The following is a 9087-nucleotide window of genomic DNA, read 5'->3' as shown; positions in this document are numbered from 1 at the left end:
CAGATTTCCATCACATTCCAATTTGGACAAGAGGGCTCGGACTTTCTCTCCATAAGTTCTCCATTAACAGCTTCACAGCAACCAACGCTCTTGCTTCCTTCTCCTTCCACGGCAATTAGTCACCCCAAAGCCGGCTGTTTGGGTTTTAATTGCAGAGAACACATGGGAGGGGGGGAATGGCTGGCATTTGCTCACGTCTCTCTTTGCAACATCTTCATTGAAGGGGGGTCATTTCAGACTGTCCCCTGCCTCCCCTCCAGTGGCTTCCACCTCAAGGATCATCTGCCGAATGTAGTCCACTGCTACCTTCATCACAGTGTTCTGACGTGTGCCATTGACAGTAGAACTTTAGTTGTTGTGTCACACAAACAAAGGGTGTTTTGCAGCTGTCGGCAAGTGGTTCATCTTTTGGTGCTAATGTTGGCCGGCATCTCATCACACACCCAGAGACCAGGGCTTTGCAAGCTGTGTGAACAGCTATGCACTAATAAACCTTGAAAAGCTTGAATTACACTGTAACCCACATTTTTTTTTCCAAATTAAAAAGCCATATTTAGAGCCCCCCTGTGGATTGTGATTTTATTTAATTTAATCCTCTCTTGTGGCCAATTAGGTAGGCACCTCTCCATACATCCATACGCCAGGGCCCCGGAGAAGAAGGGGAGGGGGAGAAGCATAAGCCTTGTTTTAAAAGAGCAATATATCACTCCTCCATAGACAGAAATTATTTTACCGGCTGCAATGCTGAAAACAACATGGTTGTTGTAAAACAATAAAAACAGAAGAAGGACTCGTGTTGTTTTCCCCCACAGCCTGTGCCTTAATTTTCTCCCCTTTTTTTGCAACAGTGCACAATAATTTTTTATGAATGTATACTGTTTCAAGGACCACATAATGTCAAACTCTCCAATTCTGCTTGCAGAATTATAGTATATTGCTCAAATGTTGTAATTCAAGAAAACAAGAGAAGTCCTGAAAAATAAATTCTTAATGCATTTGGCCGAAACGTGAAGCCTGCGTATTTATGCAAACTGTCTCACACTTCTTTAATGTACACTGGTGAATTCCTCAAGACGTCCACCAAGTCATCTCTTGTAAATGCAAAGGGAAATTTGGCTTTGCCTGTTCAAAGCAATAATTCACACACACATATATATATAACCTCCCCACCCCTCCCCAAATAATATATTTGTTGTGAAAACCGTTGGCGGTGAGTAATTGATCAGGGCTGTTCTTTTCATCAAACGTGCAAAGCTTGCTCCTTGTCTGGTGGCAGACACCCATATGGAGCATATGAAAAAGGAATGAATGAAACCAATGCTGGAAATAAGAAATAGAAAGGGCAAAGGTGAAGCCTGAGCAGCAAAACTTGCTCTCCATATGGGAAACAAAAGACTGACGGTATTTGGTGGTGGTGAGGGTTGTGAGGACTTTCTTCTTCTGCTGCTCTTTGTTTCTTCAAGAATGGGCAAATAACACCTCCTCTGAAAATGGACTACCTGTTTCGTTCATATGCAAGTAATGGATTCACATGTTAAGTCTAAAATGGTCCCACTCCAACCTTCATCAACTTCATCAATCTGGAACTCTCCAGATGTTTTGGACTACACCTCCCATTAGTTGTGCTGTGCTGCAAGCAGTAGTGGTTGGCAGGGCAGAGCTCTTCGCCTAACCTGATCCTTCATTACCCATCACTGCCATCACTGTAGCGTACCAGGAAGTGGGAGGCAGTGGTTAGGTCAATGCAGTGCAGGTGCACCAGCAGGAGGTCAGGTAAGCAGCAGGTCGCTACCCAGCCAAATGGGTGGGGTATAAATAAGATGATGATGGTGGTGATTAATCATCATCCTTATTATTACTGACTGGGGCTAATGGGAGTTGAAGTCCAAAATCTCTGAAGAATGCCAGGTTGCCAAAGCCTATAATAGTGGCCCCAGTCCTACCTGAAAGGAAGCAAATCTAAAACAGAAGAGCAGGAACTCACCTGATGAATCTCTTGCTAGGCCATAACATTTTATATTTAGTCCTGCTTTCCACCCCACCGTCTCTCTCCAAAGAGCTTTTTGCTGTTGCTGACAGTTTGACTGGGGGAGTGTGTGTGTGTGTGTGTGTTTTGATGGACTGAGGATATATGAAATTATGAGCATGCTTTCATTATGATAATTTTTTTAAGGCTTAAGCAGAAGCAGTTGCTGTGAGGAGCAAAGTTTTGTCAAACATTTGCAACAGTTCATATCAAGCCAGCTTATTTGGTTTTATAGTTGTCTTTCTGGGAAAATGAATCTTATGATAGCAAGGAAAGAGATAGATACCCTATGGAAAATGACACAGGGGCTTATCTAGAAAATGGAATCTTCTTAGGGGCAAACGAGATGCGGCAACAATCGTGCTACTTGAAGTTTAGTAAACAGTCACATAAAGCAGAGAGATCTGGACTGGGGCTGTAGCAGAGATAAAGGGTTAAATCACTTCCCCTTCACAACTTAGTCCTGATCCACCTTTTACACACACAGCCTTCCAGGGCTGCTTGCTTGCATAAGAAGGGAAGCTCCCATTGGAGATAAAGAAGAAAATGAGAACACCCTTGGTAATCCCCTTGTAAGGACAAGTGTAGACAGAAACACCCTTCAAATCTTCAATAAGTGGGCTTGAACCGAAATGTCTCACAGTGGTGTTATTGAGTGAATCCAGAATCACTTACATGAACCCCAAAATAGCATGGGTTTGTGGGGGGAAGTACAGACTTAAAATGGCTGATGAATGTGGATCTTCTGAATCTGTCATCTTAGCCCACAAACCCCCAAATGCGGCATAAAAGAATAAATGTGAGTTGGTCAAATTTTATCAACAAGTTCATTTCAAAAGTCAGTCCAAGGTTTCAATACTGCCACAAGTCACATGCAAAGGGGTTGCCATATTTATTTTAAGGCACTGGAATATGTTACTTAACATAAAGGACAGAACTGAGTCTGGAGGTGTTGTGAATTAGTAACTTACATGTCTGTGCAAAAACACACACATGTTTTTGGGATGATTTATTACGGATGGGCAAATTTGTCAGTTTTGGTTCCTCTGATTCTTCATTTTCCCCATCTTAAATTCAGTTCCCTGCATCGCCTCAGCACTCGGTAATTTTTCTTTTAATCCTCATGATAATTTGTAAACATGTTAGTGCAAATTTCCCCTAATAAACACATTTTTTTATATGCAGTTTGACTAATATGCACATTTTTGCAAGTAATTCCTCCAATACAATGCATTTGTGACTGTGTATTTTCACCAATATATACAATTTATGTATACTTTTCCTCTACTATGTGGATTTTTGTGCACACTGTGTGGCTGGAGCACGCTATCCCAAAATTCAGAGAAATGTGAATTTCAAAGGGTGACTGTGTTTTGCTTTGAATATTGGTTCAAGAAGTGTGAATTAGTCCATTTCTCATTAAAATGAAAACAAAATCTAATTTCTCCCTCATTCTTAGATAGAGCAGAGAAAAAATAGTGATAGAAGGAGCAATGGAGGGGCACAATGGGCGTGGGTGAAGAGGGAACAGTGACCCACATCTTCTTCTGGTAAATACCTATGAAATGGAGGCAAATCACTTGGCTTCTTTTGTGTGGGATGATTGTGTCTTCTCTCTCCACCCTAGAAAGTAATACCGGAAACTTAGCAAAGTGTTGCCCTAAACTGGATTTCTTCCCTCACTGCACATGTAATTGCTATATAAGGGAGAATGGGGCCTTTAATATCTGCATGCCTCTGGCTCACCAAGTAATGAGGGGAACATATTTATTGGTACAAAGGTTGGTGTTTATTGATACTGCCCATTTTTCACGAGTTTTAGGACTCAGTAGGGAAGGCCCATTGACTTTAGAGAACATGTTTTACAATCAAGCTGTTTCAAGATTTATACAGCATAACACGTTTAGCTATTAAATAGTAAATAAAAGGCAATGGTAAATACTGAGCCTCCCTCAGCCACATCCTTAATTATCTGATTTATAAAGCAAATCACCAGCTCAGCTCGGGGATTTCTGTTTACACATGTATAAGCACTGCTCGGTTTTACGAAGGCTGGTAAAAAAACGCACACAACCAAACATCTTTTATACAGTTGTAATGTCCTTCTTTCAAATAAAGCTCCTCAGAAATGTCAAAATGTTTTGTTGCTTTTTAAGAAAGATTTTTGTTTGGTTGGATTCCCCCCCCCCCATCCATTTCAAATCTAGACCACTTTTGGCATCTTGTCAAATGAATGAGTAAGGCCTAGGATGTAGGGCTGTTGTTTTGGCCTCTGGTATATTTCTGGGATTGTTTGGTTTTTGGTCCTTAATTTTTATTTTTGTAGAATTGTGTGTTAGCCATTAAACCATTTATAAAAAAAACAAGTCATAACGACTGTATTAGAGTTTAGCTATGGATATAAATTCTATCTTTTAATTTTATAGATCCCCCTGAAAGAGATTCAGCTGGGTTGTGAGATCCATTTCCCCACTGCCTCAAATAAAACTCTTTTTCCAGTACAGTTGAGCTTTAGCTGTGTGTGTGTGAATACACGTGCCCATTCTATAGGCAAGTGGTGCCTTTGCTTAGATAAATATTGCTCAATCATGTGGGGAAATATGGTGAAAAAGGTCTGACCCAAAGAAGAACCAGGTCAACTCATAGGAAAATGAAACCATATAAGTAAAATCAAGAGTTATTTACCAAATACATATAACATATTAGGAACAGTATTAAATTTCAAGTTGTTGCTTTCTCTCTTTCTCCAATTCCCATGCACCCTGCCACACCACATATCTGCTCTGGAGCATTGTGGGAAACTTCAAAACAAATTTGGGGGCACATGCAGGAGCCAGAGACGGTGGGGAAGTTCTGTTGCACAAGTAAAAGTTATTGCATTAATGGGACAACTTCATTGGCTATACCCACTAATAACAGAGCCATAGGTGGCACCAGAGGGCAAGCAAGTTCTCTGGGAGTGGTGGGACTTGATGATGTTACATCACTCCAAGAGGGAATTGGACACAAAAAATATGGTTGCCCCAATAGGGCAAGTCCTGTTGCTCCCAGGGGGACTTACTCTCTTGTAAATAAAAATAAGTCTGGCAGCAAGGAGCTACATGCAGGAGCTGTTCCAGGCTGAGGGCAGCTGGATAATATAATCTGGAGCTTTTAAAGACAGTTTTGAACTCATGATATAAAATGGACTCATGATCTAATCTAGGTCATGATCCACCTGGATCAAATTAGCTTAGCCCACTTTTGAATCCAATATCGGAAGATTCCTCTCTCAAACTTAGAGTCACATCCAGCCAAGTTTCAGGAAAGAAAGTGGACTTCTTAAAAGTAAACCTAAACATATCTCACTCAAATAGTTCCCAGCCTATGTAGCTTTTCTATTCACCTTAGGATCAGATTTAAAATAAAGCAAATTAAGTTTGACATATGAAAAGCATATTTTGCACATGTAGCAGCGATGTTGCAGGATCTTTCTGCACTGAATGGGTAATTCCAGGATTTTTTAATGATTTTTTAAAGACGTCTCTTTTTCACTAGTTCTATCCTTCCAATAGCAACCTCAGTTGTTACACTGCATAATAGAAAAGAAAAAGAACAAAAAAACAGAGCTCCATGAAATGTGTAGCTCCACCATTAAATCCAGGCACATTAGGTATTACACAGGATGAAGTGCAAAAGGTATCAAACATTTATTATTTTTAATTATTATTGTTGTTGTTGTTGCAAATTCTCACATCTGAAATGGATTGAACAACGCTGCTTCAGCTGGAAAAAGCACAACAGCTTTCCCAAAACAAGTAGCTGGAAGAAGAAAAAATGAAAAGATACATTGGAAATTATAATACATTGGAAAGCCAGCTTCTCAGTGAATCAAAAACAGTTCGGTCTGATGTTAAAATTAAGGACTGGGCCATCTGCTATTGAACTAACAATCTCAGATGAGAATAATGTATCACTCGTCAGTCATGACATCGCATACAGATCAAACACTTCTTTGTGCCAGGGCAGAAACCCACAGGAATTTGCCATCTTTTGCAGATGCACATTTGCTATCTAGGACTGATGTGTTGCTGAATTTATTGATCCAGAGAGGAAGCGAAACTTCAAGAGCTGGGAAACCAGGATTGTCCATAGAACTGCAAGCTAGTACGGGGATTGCAGATAAAAAGCAAACACCAGCTGAACCTCAAAATAGATTTCCTTCGTACATGACATTGAGAACTCAATACATTCTTTCATGCACACTTGCTATGAGCAATATAGAATGCTACTGACTGGATGCAAAGTTGCACCATATTACCTAATGTTGTGCTTTTTAAACCACGTGTGGACACAGGGAGATGTGTGGACACACCTGAGTCTACGGATGTCCCAAAAGACCCCTTGAAAGGAATGGGATCTGCAGTACTCTTGCATGGCGGCCATTCTTTTCAATAGGCTATGCACAGAAGAATTTTCCACTAGGGCTCTGCAAAAAGCCAATTCAGAGGGATCTAGAGAAAGTCAGCTGGAATCAGCCCTGGATTGCTCTAGGCTGGGTTCTGGAGTGATTCAGAGTTAGACTCCCAAGTTAGACAAAGTGCCATAGAAAAATGTGTTTATTAGAAGAAATCCATACTAAAATGCTACTGAATTTTCATAAGAACTTCTTAAAAATCACAAACTAGTGTAGAAATATGAAGGACTGAGCTAAAGATTGCAAAAATGAAAAGCTGAGAGAAACCAAAACAGACTGGTTCACCCATCCACAGTTAGATCCAAACTTAGCTTTCCACCAATGAAAGAGCTCCTTTCTTCCCTCTATGGAAAGCATGGATTCCAGTGAAGCGATTCCCGTAGCAGAAGGGTGGAGGGAGGTGGCAATTTTTGTGATCCCTCCCCCTCTGATGCCCACCTTAATATCCCAGAGGATTGCCCCCTGCCCTGTGGAGCAGGTTTTTGAAGAGCAAAAGGAGGTGCAGGTGGGAGAGTCAGCCACTGGGAGCAAAGTCTAGACTAAAGTCAACGTTTCATGAGGGCTCTGAGGATTTCCTGTTATGGTTCCTTAGCTTCCTTTGCAGGTCTACAACCTCCAAGACTCTTTGGGAAGAAGGAGTGTCTGTTGTACCTGTTTAAATCTGGTCAGGCCCCTCTCTAAGAATAATGTGATCATTGTTGCATTTGATTTTGAGCTGCATGATTCTTCTGTAGCATTTCCTCATTGACTGGTCTGTATTCATCCTGTAATATACTCCCCAATGCTGAGTTTTGCTGCTTTTGGCATATTTGTTCATTTTTATTTGTTCCTTTTGAAGTCTCTCATCTTCCAAACAAAAAAAAGGCTTTAAAAATATTTGGCAGTGTGTGCAATGTCAGGTCCCCGTCCCCCCAGGTGTCAGATTGGGCTCTTCCCCAAACATAGCAATAGTTAGTTTAGCTGTGTATCATGTTTTAAAGTTTGTTCTGTATTTAAGGAAGCTTGCACCCCACTCCCTGGATTTCTTTTGAAATGTGTCCAAAAATATGGGGGGTTCTATTTCATGCTGTGTTTGGTTTTTCGTCTTTATTAACTGGTACTATTTGCATCCATCGTCTTTTTTACTTTGGTTTTCAGAAGAGTAGCAAATGGATTAGGTGGTGCTAGAAGGGGTGGAAGAATGTGTAGAAGAAGCCACCACTCCCGCATGGTCCTTTCATTTGTGAGTGATTATTTTGCTTGAAGAATGGACTGATCCGCAGCATACATTTAATGCACATGACTTCCCTCAAAAAATCCTGGCACTGAAGTGCCTCGGCCCCCACAGAGCCTCTACAAACTACACTGCATTCATGTACTCTTTACAAGTGACAGTTCCCAGGATTTATTGGAGAATTTTACACTGAATGTGCTTTGAATGTATGGTGTGGATCTGCCAAGTGTTTCTCAAACCAGGGAGCATGGTGGGGAGTGTGCAAACACCAAAAATAGATCCATGGTGAAGGAGCATCTCCACCTCCATCATTCTGCCCGGACACTGAGGTCCAGTGCCGAGGGCCTTCTGGCGGTTCCCTCGCTGTGAGAAGCCAAGTTACAGGGAACCAGGCAGAGGGCCTTCTCGGTAGTGGCACCCCCCATGGAACGTCCTCCCACCAGATGTCAAAGAGAACAACAACTACCAGACTTTTAGAAGACATCTGAAGGCAGCCCTGTTTAGGGAAGCTTTTAATGTTTAATATGTTAGTGTATTTTAGTGTTTATTTTAGTGTTTAGTGTAATACATTATTATTATTATTATTATTATTATTATTATTATTGTTGTTGTTGTTGTTGTTGTTGTTGTTGTTGTTGTTGTTGTTGTTATTATTATTGGAAAGCTTTGAGTCTGAAGGCCACATTCTCTTCACTTCAACCTTCTGAAGGGGAACACATGCCAATGGTGTGTGGAGCCATAGGCAAAAGGGGATGAAGCACCGGATTCGAATTTGACCTTTGCACAGGAGGCTACGTTCCTACACTTGCACACACCCCTCTATCCTCCACCCAGTTCCCAGGAAGCCATGTTTGTTTAAAGTAGAATGACCCTGATTTAAATATCTCCTGGGATAGCTCAGTTGGTAGCGCATGAGACTCTTAATCTCAGGGTTGTGGGTTCAAGTCCCACACTGGGCAAACGATTCCTGTATTGCAGGGGTTGGCCGAGATGACCCTTGTGGTCCCTTCCAACTCTACAATTCTATTACTTTATTCTCAAAATAAATAAATAAATAAATAAATAAATGTTGAGCACAGATAGGGCCTGAGGGTTTAATTGTCTTGTTTGCAATCTCTTTGTCATTCCACCCCCAACCCCCTTTGTGGGGGGCGATCAATGTGATGTTCATTGTGAACAAAGCACACAAAAATGGGATGTCCAACCCACTGGAATAAAGAGGCGGAAATGTGATTGCAAGCCATGCAGTTAACATCATGTGTAGTTAGTTCCCAGCGATTACTAAGAGGTATGAATCAGTTAGTGAGTTCATGGGCGTCCGGGAGAACAGCATGAATCTCTCAGCCAGTGTGAGGTGAGAGTGCAGTTCCCCAGAGGATTCTTGAGGTGGAT

The sequence above is a fragment of the Podarcis muralis genome, chromosome 3 (assembly GCF_964188315.1).
Source record: "Podarcis muralis chromosome 3, rPodMur119.hap1.1, whole genome shotgun sequence".
Classification (NCBI taxonomy): Eukaryota; Metazoa; Chordata; class Lepidosauria; order Squamata; family Lacertidae; genus Podarcis; species Podarcis muralis.
Note: the sequence above shows the minus strand (reverse complement) of the source record.